Source organism: Bison bison, unplaced genomic scaffold (assembly GCF_000754665.1).
Source record: "Bison bison bison isolate TAMUID 2011002044 unplaced genomic scaffold, Bison_UMD1.0 scf7180017862979, whole genome shotgun sequence".
NCBI classification, from domain to species: Eukaryota; Metazoa; Chordata; class Mammalia; order Artiodactyla; family Bovidae; genus Bison; species Bison bison.
Genome location: NW_011493551.1, coordinates 2,774,348 through 2,787,156, shown reverse-complemented (window position 1 = coordinate 2,787,156; position 12,809 = coordinate 2,774,348). Strand labels below are relative to the sequence as shown.

Genomic DNA, 12,809 nt, shown 5'->3' with positions numbered 1-12,809 from the left:
TAGCTGCTAAGTAGAGGAGCCGTAACTGAAACCAAGTTTTGACTGCTTACAACTGTCTCCCATTGTATATCCTCAACAAAACAACTCTGAATTTTCTGAATCATAGATGCCTAACTTTAATATTGTGCTAACATGCCATGTTTATTGTTAACTTCATCACTTCAAGAAGTAAAATTACCAATATGACTCCATACATATCTGCCCACCTAACCCCTGAAATCTCAACATAGCGTGGGCTGTTTACCACTAACTTCCCCTTTTCTGGAAATCAGACTTCACCCCTCCTAATACCAGGAAAACCCTGTTGGCACCCACCACTCTGTTCTGTATAAAACTTACCACAGCTATCAGGGATAGTGGTTACTACCTTAGGTAACTCTGGAGTCTTAAAAGACTTGAACTCTCTAACAGAGTTCTAAAATATCCACCACACTAAATGCTGAGTAAAAACATCTGGGGAATACAAGGAAAGTATGTGATTAAATATAGTAAGTTTCTCTCTACAAGGACTAGCTCTTTGAGAAGATCTGCTAAGTCACTTCGTGTCTGACTCTGTGCGACCCCATAGCCGGCAGCCCACCAGGCTCCGCCGTCCCTGGGATTCTCCAGGCAAGAACACTGGAGTGGGGTGCCATTTCCTTCTCCAATGCATGAAAGTGAAAAGTGAAAGTGAAGTTGCTCAGTTGTGTCTGACTCTTTGCGACCCCACGGACTGCAGCCTACCAGGCTCCTCCGCCCATGGGATTTTCCAGGCAAGAGTACTGGAGTGGGGTGCCATTGCCTCCTCCTTAAGAAGATCAATTGTATGCTATTTTTTGTTTCAAAAGAAACAAAGCCAGTTTGCAGATTTTATTTATACACAACAGATTAAACATCAAAATTGAAGGTATCAAACTTTGCTCCCTAAGATCTGCTGCTATACCACATTCATCTTCATATTTCCAGAGTTAAATACAATGTCTGACCCATGGAAAACACTGAAATATTGAACTAAATTTTACTTTCAAAGACTAAAAAATAGAAAATTGTAAGAAATAGAAACTTGAAGCGGTCCATTTTCAAGGCAAACTAAGTAGCTCTGAGTGGAAAAATTACTAGCAGTTGAACTTGCAAACAGGACAAAGGCTGAGGCCTGAACTCTTCAGATAAAGTCGGGGTTGGGGGAGGGAGGTCAGACTGGATCCTAAAGAGACAGGACTCCACCCATTACCTGTGTCCCAGCTCTAACCACGCCTAAGGATTTGTGGACGTGACATAGTTCATCAACCTGGAGGGTCCCTAAGCAAACGGGATGTTGGGGGAAGGGATAAACTAACAAGAAAGTCTTTGTTGAAAAATGCGGATGTAAATTGGGAAGGGAGAAAGGATAGCCTAATAAGGAAATAACGAAACTTAGGTGACATCCAGAAAGATTGTACATCTCACAATACTGGGCCAGTCAGGAACAGGGAGAAGGGACCTGCATGTCAGGGAACAAACTGCTTGAAATGGCCCTGGGTTTGCCTGCCCACAGGACACCAGATCTTGCAAGACTGTCGTTAAAAGCCTCGCTTTCCTTGCGCTTTGTGTCTCTGAGTCCATCCCTTGGTTTTGGGCTGGTGAGCGTGATTCTCACAGAAATGGAACCCTAGAGTTCTATCCCAATCCTCTCAAGATTATACTAGTGCCATGAAATGTTCTCTAATTTCTCATATGTCTTCAGATTCTCCCTGGACAGACTACAAATACTGAAAAGAAAACTGCTTTCTCTACTCTTTAAAGCTTGCAGAGCGATTACCACAGTGTTCAGGACATGCACAGTAGGTAGGCAGTATTTCCATCAGATTTCTTAAAAAGTAACAGAAAGGCACCTTATATATACTTCTCTGCCCCATGAAAAAACATACTAGTTACTCTTCCTACTAGGAAGATTTATTTTTCATCATCTTTGGCACAAATTCTAGAATGCTATCTGCCAGGTCCCATGCCCCAGTAAATATGCATCCTCAAGCAATTATGGAGATAAGATAGCTTATGGGGAGGGGGCACTCTCTGGTCAGGTCCCAGTGCTGGCCTGTGGTTAGGGGGAAGGCTAAGTGGGGGGAGGGTGTGGTCCTGTGATAAATCACTGCCCACTCTGCTTACGGGTATTTATCACAGCCCGCTGTCAGGTAAATCACTGGAAAAACACCTCTTCAGTAATTAATGTGAAGTGACGGATGGACAGCCCCTGGGCCCATTAATCAGGAACATCAGCAGCCTACTGAGATTATGAATGTCAGGATGCATAAACTGCCGGTGGATCAATAGGCCCAGGAATTCATCCAAGGCTCTCATTTCCGAGGTATCTCCGGTACATTAGGCTCCCTCGACCCTTCCCCCAATCTAAAATGAAGAGCTAAGGCTTCAGAACAAAGAGCAGGAGCAGAGGTCTGAACTGACCACTGCAAGAAAACAGTCAAGAAATCTGGCCACGGCTAGGGAAGCACCAGGACAGGCAAAGTGAGCACAGAGCCATACTGAGCAAGAGGCTCTCAGAAGGCTCGGTGCCCTGGAAAAGCAGGAGAACCAGGAAGACAACAGGTAACAGTCAATACTCAGAGCCTCATAATCCACTTCAGGGGTAGTCCCCTTCTTGCTTCTTATCTTTGACCCATTTTCCTGCCCACATTTACTTTCCTTCCATGTTGGCACCACTAATACAGAGTAGAGAGAAATCAGCAATTTCTGCTCTATAACAACCTAGGTTAAAAAATGCCAATTTTAGAGAAAAAAGAATCTAGATAAAATAAAATCACTGAATTATCCTTGAATTTAATTTAGCCTCATCCTTCACTGCCATGACAAATGGGGACTTGCCAGCAGAAGTTCCCACAGTGTTTGCTGCCAAGTCGCTTCAGTCGTGCCCAACTCTGTGCGACCCCATAGACGGCAGCCCACCAGGCTCCTCCGTCCCTGGGATTCTCCAGGCAAGAACACTGCAGTGGGGTGCCATTTCCTTCTCCAATGCAGGAAAGTGAAAAGTGAAAGTGAAGTCGCTCAGTTGTGTCTGATTCTTAGCGACCCCGTGGACTGCAGCCCACCAGGCTCCTCCGCCCATGGGAGTTTCCAGGCAAGAGCACTGGAGTGGGGTGCCGTTGCCTCCTCCGCCCACAGTGTTTACAACTGAGAAAAAGGTGGTCCTCCTGATTCATTGGCATTTACAAAGCCTTCTGCCAACATACAATATGGGTTAAAGACTAAACTGTGTGGTCAGATTCTAGAGTAATTAAATCAGCTCCTAATTCTATTTCTTCTCCAAGTCAAACAAAAAATTCTCCATCAAAAGAGTCTGCTCAACTTGTAAAACAATACTGGACCTGAAAGAGAATTACTGCTTGCTCATCACCCGAAGTTTAGCCGAATTATGTACAAGAGATTCGGCTGGGCTTCAGCCTCATATTGAATACACTCTAGGCTGGTACTGACGGGAATGAGACTGCTGTGCTTGCCGCCACATCCCGCCAAACCCCAGTGCTGTGCTTTGTGGTCAGACTAAGGCCAGGGCTGCAATTGTTGGTTAGAAAGTGTCTCAGAGTTACAGCTGCCTGTTCCGCTAAATCTCATTTCATCCTACTGATGGATGGATGGACAGATGGCTGCTTGGTGAAAGCAGCATTATCAGGCAGCTTCTATGGAGCCTCTGAATGATGGATAGCCCTCCTTCTACTTTCTCCAAACCACCATCGATCCAAGCCATATTTCAGCGGTCAGAAGCCCAGTAATATTAAGACACACAATCAGGTTAAGTTACTTGCAGTGTAAACCTCTAGAACAGAAATTCTAACACCTTTGCTTTGCTGTCAGGAACCAGGCTGAAAATGTTACAGTCCATTCTTTCTAGCTGCTAACTCAATGAATTCCAACAGTGCAAAGCCCAAAGGGAACAGCTGGGCTCCGTTCCTAGGAGCACTTGAAAAGCTAGCTTGCCTGCCAAATTTTTTACTAGCCAGTTCTGTGAAATGAACTCTGCAGTTATAGTGAGCAGATCTGTGGATTTGTGTATCCAGTGGAATGTGAAGTTATTAGAATCATATAAACTATATAGAGTGTGTCAGTGATATCCTCACTAGACTCAAGTATGGGCACCTTGGATATGCCAGGGAGACATGACTACCAACATCAAGGAGAGTGATTAAAACCAGGATGGACTGAAATTTTGTATTTGCACATAATCCTAAAATGCTGTTTCTATCTGGTTTTCCTGGCTGGCTTCTACTCTCTTGTATACATATCAAATCATAAGTACTAATCCTTGCCTGTTTTCACAAGCACACTTCTGCATCCACTTGTCTGTCACCTTCTAGGCACTCATTTCTGCTTGTTTATTTGGACTACATGCCCCCTTTGTTATTTCCATGTTATCATGTGCTCTCAGACTCATACAACTGGACTCTATCAAAGTTATTTCCACTTGTGTGATTAAAGAAATGGACTCTGAATCCAGCTTTATAATACAGATTCCTAGATCCCACGTGCCCTCTATTCTAAGCTCACGTGTTCCCAGATGACTTCTCTAAATGCTTTACTATCAACTATACCCCAAATCAGCTTGGCCTGGCTCCTGGTCCCACCTCTTTTGACTGACTCGCTGCTGCTGTGAGCCAATGCTCAGAGAATTTGTTTGTATTTGTTTTGGGGGTTAGAAAAATGTCTCAATGGAAAGGCAACTGTCATTCTTCTTGCCATAATGGTAGTTTACTTTAAAATTTTAATATTTATGCCTTAACAACACCTATAATTCTATTTCAAGCAAAAAATAGGAAAAATTCTGTGCTATTTTTATAAAAATTAATGTCTTATCAAGAATAGCACTGCCCTTCACATAAACATTGAATAATTTTTACATAATTTTAGAATTACATTATTGAAAGAGATTGTATAGGTAATAATTCAATATCCTAATTTTTCAAATACAGAAACTGAGGATCTGAGGTTGTAATGTACCTGGTTAGATAGATATTAAGCAGTAAAGCAAGGCTGAAACCTAGACTTAAATTAAAAGTATTGTGCTTATTACACTTCTCAGATATCCCACTTTCATCCTTGGGATTTCAGAAGAAATGAGAGAAATGAGGATTGACTATTATTTGTATGTATGCCTATGTGTTTGCCTATGTGTTTGGGGAGGAAGGAAGCCACAAGTAATTTAAATTTAGCCACTAATACTATTGTGCTCCCCATCAAAGTTGCCAATGGGTCACCTGAGAGTCATTTGCTATCTTAGAGAACAAAATTTGATGAATCCCTGACAATAAGAAACCTCTATCCTTCTCTTCTCCCTTCTTTATCTAGAAGTTTGAAAAGAAAAAAGCAGAAAGATGTCTAATGCAAGTAGAATCAGAAAAGTCAGAGGCTCCATAACTTAAATTAAATGGACAGAGGAGCAATGCGTCCTCTTCATTTCCAAGGACACCACATTCTGGTCAAATACAGAGCACTAGCTAACTGATTGGACTCCACCCTCTGGTGGTCAAAATGGGTCACTGTTGCATTTCCTGATTGTCAAGTTACCTCCATACAAACCTTACAGCCTTACAGATAGCTGAAAAAGACCTTGGAAAATCATGTCATATAAACTCATTTTTAAAATGAGCAAACTGAGGAATTTACTTAAGACTTGGAACTATTTGAGTGGTAACTGAGACAACAACCCCAGATCTCCCATCAACTAAACTAAACTAGTTAGTTAAGCTAACCATCATACCTGCCTTTAACCAATTTTCTACCCAGTATATATATGCAGGATATACTAGCTGAGTAAAGTTTAATCAGGAAGTTAATTGTGCTGCAAAAATAACCACATAATACACATCAAAACCAAATATATTATCCACCCTAAGGCATATCTCCATTAGTGTAAATGATCAGGATGACTTTTCCATCCCATTCCCACAAAAATGTCCTCATACATTAGATGAGAATTCTGCTACAACTACTCTTAGGACCAGACAAAACATTTCTCCTAGGAATTAAAAATAAGGTACCTCCTAAGAAAAAATTATCAGTACTAGGTGAATAATAAGGAATGACAGTGCTTTAAACTCTTTCTTATTTCTATATACTCCTTAAGTTCATAGAAAAGCTGTTTTATTTGCATTAAACAAATACATTTTAGAATAATCAATTTTTTTACAAGGCAATCTCAAGTCAACACAAAGATCCTTTCCTTTCGCTAAAAAGTCTTTTTATGGTGTTTCTATTTGGTTAAGAAAGATCTATTAAGAAATAGATGAAGCCAGGGAACAATGACATATTTTTCAAAATCTGCTGCAATGAACCATGTCTAATTATGTTTTCTGTTCCATTAAGGTTTAGGCCCCACAAGCAAAACTGAAGTAGTAGCAGAGCAGTAGAGGAAGAGAAAGAAAAAAATAAACAGCTAACCACTTGATGAGTGCTCATGATGTGACAGGGACTGTGCTCAATATTTTATGTATCGTATTTTCTCATTTGATTCCAGCTACAGTACTATGAGATAGGTATTATGACCTCAGTTTTACCGATGAGAAATCAGAAGCAACTCAAGGTCACATAGCTGTTAAGTGCTGGTTAGGATTTCAAAGTCCCTGCATTTAACCAGTACACTAGACTGCCTGATGATACTCAGCAAGATGGTCTCTCACAATCATCTATTAATTTCATAAATATTAGCAATTTGCTTAGAATCTGTATAAATGCAAAGCAACCAAAAGAGAGTTCAAAGACTGCTGCAGTAAAACAAGAAAATCAACTAGGGTAAGAATGAAAGATTAATGCTTTCATGGCATGACTATTTCCAATAACCTTCCAGACTTAAAAGTGCTGACAATAATAATCTACTACTATCTCTGAAACTTCCTCATTCACCTTGCCTCACCCTCAAAGCCATATGGTTGAAGAACCTAACCAGGTGTCAGGAGAGGAACTCCCTCTCTTCTATTCCCCATAAGAATAATCTCTGTACTTCTTCCTATCTACTCCCACGACCATTTGAAAACATTATCCTTCCCCACCTTTCTCCAGAGGCACATGGGAACAACGAGCAGTGAAACTGATGGCACAGCTCCTAGACTAGAGGAACCTTCAAAGCAGAATGAAGAGCGCACTTTCAAATCTGAATCTAAAGAGAGAAGAAACTTGTACAATAAATACCTCCTGCAAATGGCATTTTCAGATGTAATCTTAAACAGAATATAACAGTCAGTATTTTAATATTAGTCTGCTCCAGACATTTATAGCCTTTGCTTCTGTGCATGCAGCTGAACAAAGATTATAGGCTGCAGAACTGGAAGAAATATTTCATAAAAAAATCTGAGTATCCAGACGATGAAAGATACAGGAGAGATGATTCCAGCAGGGGTCTTGAGGGCCCCAAAATATGTAAACAAACTATGGCATGAAAAGGTTTTTCTCATAACATAACACAATTCACGCTCCCAACTTATTTTATACTCCACTGGCTACAGCCGCCATGCATCGGCACCAACTGATTTCACGCTTTAGAGGCTGGGAAACAGTCCGCAGCTTAGTCTCTTTCACACTCCACTGATGTGGTAACCCCATCGTTCACCAACTTAGCTGTTCCGAGTCTAATATTTGCACCTACAACTGACCACCGCAGATCAAAGCTTTAATATAACTGAACAATAGCAATATGTAACATAAAGGTATAGCAAGCAGTCTGCTTCCTACTCTGTGTATCTATCTGGTGGTAGAGAGGAGAGAAGAAAACACCTTCCTAAAATTTCTTTCCCTCATTACACATCTGGAGGTTGGTCTGTGTTTCTACACTTCTTTGAAATTAGTTCCTTTCCTGGGTCTATCCTGGGTTGCACTGATATCCTACTGAGAATAAGAGTCAGAACGAATAAGGCTTTCAGGGCTGTGCCTTAAATCTGACATGCATTAAGCTTGATCATTTTTCCCCTTTGAAAGTCACTCAGTCGTGTCTGACTCTCTGTGACCCCATGGACTGTAGCCCTCCAGGCTCCTCTATCCATGGAGTCCTCCAGGCAAGAATACTAGAGTGGGTTGCCATTCCCTTCTCCAGGAGATCCTCCAGACTCAGGGATCAAACCCAGGTCTCTTGCATTGCAGGCGGATTCTTTACCATCTAAGCCACCACAGAAACCCAAGATTCACAAACTAAAGCTAATAAACCACTGAGTAAGTTTTGAAAGCAGAGGCTAATGGGCTTAATCTGTGTCTTACTCATATTGTCTCATTTGACCCCAAGTACATACCAAGAGGTAGGTGCTATTATCTCAATTTTACAGATGGGAAATCTAAAACCAAGTTACTGAAGATCACACAGCTTCCAAGTGTTGGTTAGGATTCCAAAGTCCCTACACTTCACTACTACAGTAGACCAGAATACATGCGTTCTAAAAAAATGGGGTAAACAAAGCATAGTATACTTTCAAAAAAGCAAAAATACCAAAGTGCAATAATAACCAAAGAGAATAATTGTAAAGGTATGTTAGAGATATAGTTACAACTCTTATCTCCTTCCTCCTTGTAGCTGTACTAGCGAGTGTGAAGACCAAATGTGGCTGATCAGAAACTGAGACATCAAAAGAAGCAAGCTTCACTTTAAAACAGGCAAAGAAAAAACATCAGATAATTAATAAATAAAAGACTCTCTTATATGCAGACTGAAAGTTTACTAATTAAGTTTCAAGAACAGCAAACAATTACCTTACAATACATAAACATCTTCAGAGAACTGCTCCTTTAAGGATCAGGAAACCTGTCGAGAGTGTTACAAAAGGCTTTCAAAGCAGAATAATCTACTGAACAAACATGGTTTGGGTACTAAACTGTATTTTAATCTAATATTTTTATGATAAAAAAAGCAAGACAAATGTTAAAGGTTAGTAATAGCTAGCAATAGGTAATGGCATTTTCTTGTAGCCAAACATTTTTTAAGTGCACATATTGTACTGAGATTTACGCTGGGACAGTGGAAACCATAAAGCTGGACCACAGGTAAGGACACAGTTTGAAGCCCATGAATAACACAGCCTCCTCTTTAAGTTGTCTCTACCTAATTGGGAAGGTAAGAAGTTTTTTTAAAAGGTGTTTTAAGGTAATATAAAATTGACAAATAAAAAGTTGTAAATATTAAAAATCAGAAAAGAGAGCTACCACTTAGGTCTTGGAACAGTTGAAGAAGATAGCATCAAAGGGGAATTGGAAGCTAGTACGTAGACCAGGGACTGAAGGGAGATATTCCAAGTAGAAGGAATGGTCTGAACAATCTGAAGAGGCAGTAATTCAAAAAACCTTATTTTGGAGACAGCTATAGAAACTACTAGAGCCAAAGGGTCAATATAGCAAAGTGTGGAATATTCTGCCAGAAAGAATATTCTGTTTTCAGCCTGGAGGGCCCTCAACACTAGGTTCAGGCATTCAATACCATAAGCAATGGAGAGTCAAGTCTAGACCCTCTAGGCAATTGCTGAGAAGTGATACTATTACTGTTGTGTCTAGGTCTCCAAACTCCCTTACACCATCTGTTCTTTCATTTACCCTGGCTTTTTTTATTATTACTATTATGTACCATCAGGTAAAGGTGTTGCAATAGCACACAATCTTAATACTGACATTGCTCAACATTACACTTGCTTAACCCAATGGCATCAATGAGCAAGCAATAACATTTAACCAAAACCCAGAAACAGGATCAACAGGAGGAATGGGCTCCATAACAGTGTGCCCCAAGTCTAATCCCATACTCATAAACAGACATTACATCTAGGGGAGCAATCAGATACACTTACTTTGTATAACCATTCTCACGATCAGAGAAAGAACTGAACCAAAGTTTGCCCCACGTCACATTCCACTCCACAGTCCAAATATCCAGAAACTTGTGCCTTGCTACCTGGTGAAGATTCCCATAGTTGGCCAAGTGTTTCTGAAACAAATAGCTGGTGATACCTTAGTATGTTGTTTAGTCGCTAAGTCATGTCCAACTCTTCTGCAACCTCATGGGCTGTAGCTTACCAGCCTCCTCTGTCCATGGGATTCCACAGGCAAGAATACAGGAATGGGTTGCCATTTCCTTCTCCAGGGGATCTTCCCAATCCAGGGATTGAACCAGTGTCTCCTGCACTGCAGGTGGATTCTTTACCACTGAGCCACCAGAGGTATCTAATAAACTAACAAATACCAGGATATACATTTGTCTAAGAGCCCAATTGTTTTGCATCTAGATATGGTAACTGGCCTTACTACCATTACAACAGTCTCCGGAAAAGGCAAGACCCATCCCCATTCCTTTGATTTTTATAGTTTCATTTCCTAGTATGAAGTGATATTTCTAGTCTCTTCGAAACTTTCCAATCTATCCAACTTCTACTTTTCTCAACAGAACATCTAACCTTACAGTTTTTAAAACAAAATGAAACCATAACTCCTTGAAAGGAAAAGTGAAACACATTTCTACCCCACCAAAACCAATTCCAGATGTTCATTTCAGTGGTATCAGCAGAGCTCACAAGGAGAATAGCTACTGTTCAAACTGCCCACAGAACCTGAGCTGCTCTGCTCTTCTCTCATTTCTCCCCCTCCCCATCTCCTCTGTAACTTATACACAACTGCCTCACTCCGCTGTCCATCCTCCCAAAATGCTGCCCAACAATTCGCAGGCTGTCACAGATTGTCAGCACTGTGTTTGGGGACCTGAGAAGTGCCCCCGTGGGACAGCGCAGTGTTAGTACAGCATTTTCCAGGACACAATGTCAGTCTTTATAGCCAGTCGCAAATTAGTTTCTTCTTAAAAAAAAATAATACTCCTAATAAGACAGGTACAAGGAGATTTTAAATAACCAAGATTAAAACTCACTTGGTTTACTCTCAGACGTGGCCCTTTCAGTCAAGCACAATGAAATCCCATGTCTCTCTCTATTGACACGAGACGTGCACATCATCTAGGGACACCTGAAGTCAGCTTTCTGATGCTAACAGAAGCCAAGAGGCTACCAAAAAAAACATATCAAAGGAGGATCTTCCTTCCCCTTTTTCCTGTGCCCATGGCTCCTCATTCTTAAATTTTATTTGATAGTACTCTGTTTTGAACTCAGTTCTCAACATCAACATTTGCTTCTATGTCTTGCTGTGCAAACCCATTTAAAAGGAAATTCTGCAAATCACCAATATCATTTCTTTAAAGCTTTAATCCAATTCTTTGCATGTGCTTCAGCAGCACACAAGTACAATTATCTCCTGACAGTGCTATGAGTGACCCTCTGAACAAGCCTTCATCCTATATATCTGTCATCCTCTATATCCGTTTCCTGGTTGCCAATGGCTACACATGAGCGTCAGAAGCTGGAACAGACTGAAAAGATTATCACAGGATGTGGGGAAGAGAAACCTCTCACAAAACAGCAGGTCATAGCAACTTAAGTCTTCTTAGAAAAAAAATTTAATTAACAATAAACATCTATAGAGTAACATTTTAAAAATTAACATCAGTTTCACTAGCTATCAATTCGTTTTCATCCATAATTTCTTTGATAGCCTTATTCATTCTGCTTTATTACGGTTTCCCGAGGATTTCACTAATCGTATAGTCTTCCCAGTCCATCAGACTCCTCCCCTCACACTGCGTCTTTGCTGCTCCCTATGTGAACTACAGGGAAGCTAGAGCTGGACAGGAAGGACGTTAATTCTCAGTTCTATAGTAGAAAGAGACTGAAAAGAGCAAAGCTAGTAATCCAATTAATTCCAATATTTAACAAGCCCCTATTCTCTCTACAACAAACACCAAAATTTAAGAAAGACACATGAACAGAAAAAGCAAGAAGATCCTCAAAAGACCCTGCAAGTCTTTCAGGATACTGCCACTTTCAAACCTGTTACATAGGAGAGTTACCAAGGAAAATGGCACTAAGAACATACAAAACATAAGCAAACAGAGTAAACAGTATTTCTAGTTAACTGACTTACCAAATACGTGGCATTTAATAAAACTCTAGAACGTGCAGACAGGCTGCATCTGAGGCAAATGGTACAAAAGTTCCCTCTGATAGACAGCAGCCTCTCCTGGAAAATAATAATGATGAAAGTTAGTTTTACAAAAATCAGTACTTATCACTTCTTTGATACCTGTTTGTGCCTTTAACTTTTATGATATCATTTCATGAACACTCTAAGAGTTTCACACAGTGATTTGCCACAGAATGGGCAATAAAAATAAACACACACACAAAAATACTTTTTAGAAGTTCAACAACAGAACAGAATAAGGAAATGTCATTTTCTCTCATTCTCAGTCCTCTGAGAACTAGTCTGAGGAGACAAAACATCTATTAAATGCCATTAAAAACAGAAAGAGAGATGGAGATAAGAAACAAAATAATACAAATGACTGAAACACAAAAAGATGTTCAACTTCTGGTCATTTCTATAGTTCTAACTTTTAGGATGGTACATGGTGGCTGTTCAGTAAGAATATGTTGAATGGACAGCTAGCTGGACAAATAAAAAATAAACCATCATCAGTTAACAAAGAAAAAATAAATCACATCAGTTAGCAAAGAAATCCACAATAAATCTACTATTTTATCTATCAGACAAGCAAAGATTAAAAAAGTAAGGTCTGTTTTGGTCAGTAAAGACTGAATAGGGCTCCACATTGTTAATGGAGATACATATTTTATTAATATAGAAAGCATTTTAACAATATTTCAAAATCTTTTATATATCAAAGGACCTTTGGATCCAGCAATTCTCCTTCAAAGAATTTATCATAAGGAAATAACTGGACTTCTACAGGACTCTTAAAAACTGAGGGAGAAAAA

At 40.0% G+C, this 12,809-nt stretch overlaps 1 protein-coding gene across 9 annotated transcripts in view; it reads right to left on the bottom strand.

Moving 5' to 3' along the window:
• Positions 1–12,809, bottom strand: part of R3HCC1L (R3H domain and coiled-coil containing 1-like) — a 72,161-nt gene that overhangs the window by 47,177 nt on the left and 12,175 nt on the right. For all 9 annotated transcript variants that reach the window (XM_010833095.1, XM_010833088.1, XM_010833093.1 and 6 more), the window contains one exon: positions 11,956–12,051. The gene's annotated coding sequence lies outside the window, so the exon portion shown is untranslated. The remainder of the gene's footprint in view (positions 1–11,955; positions 12,052–12,809) is intronic.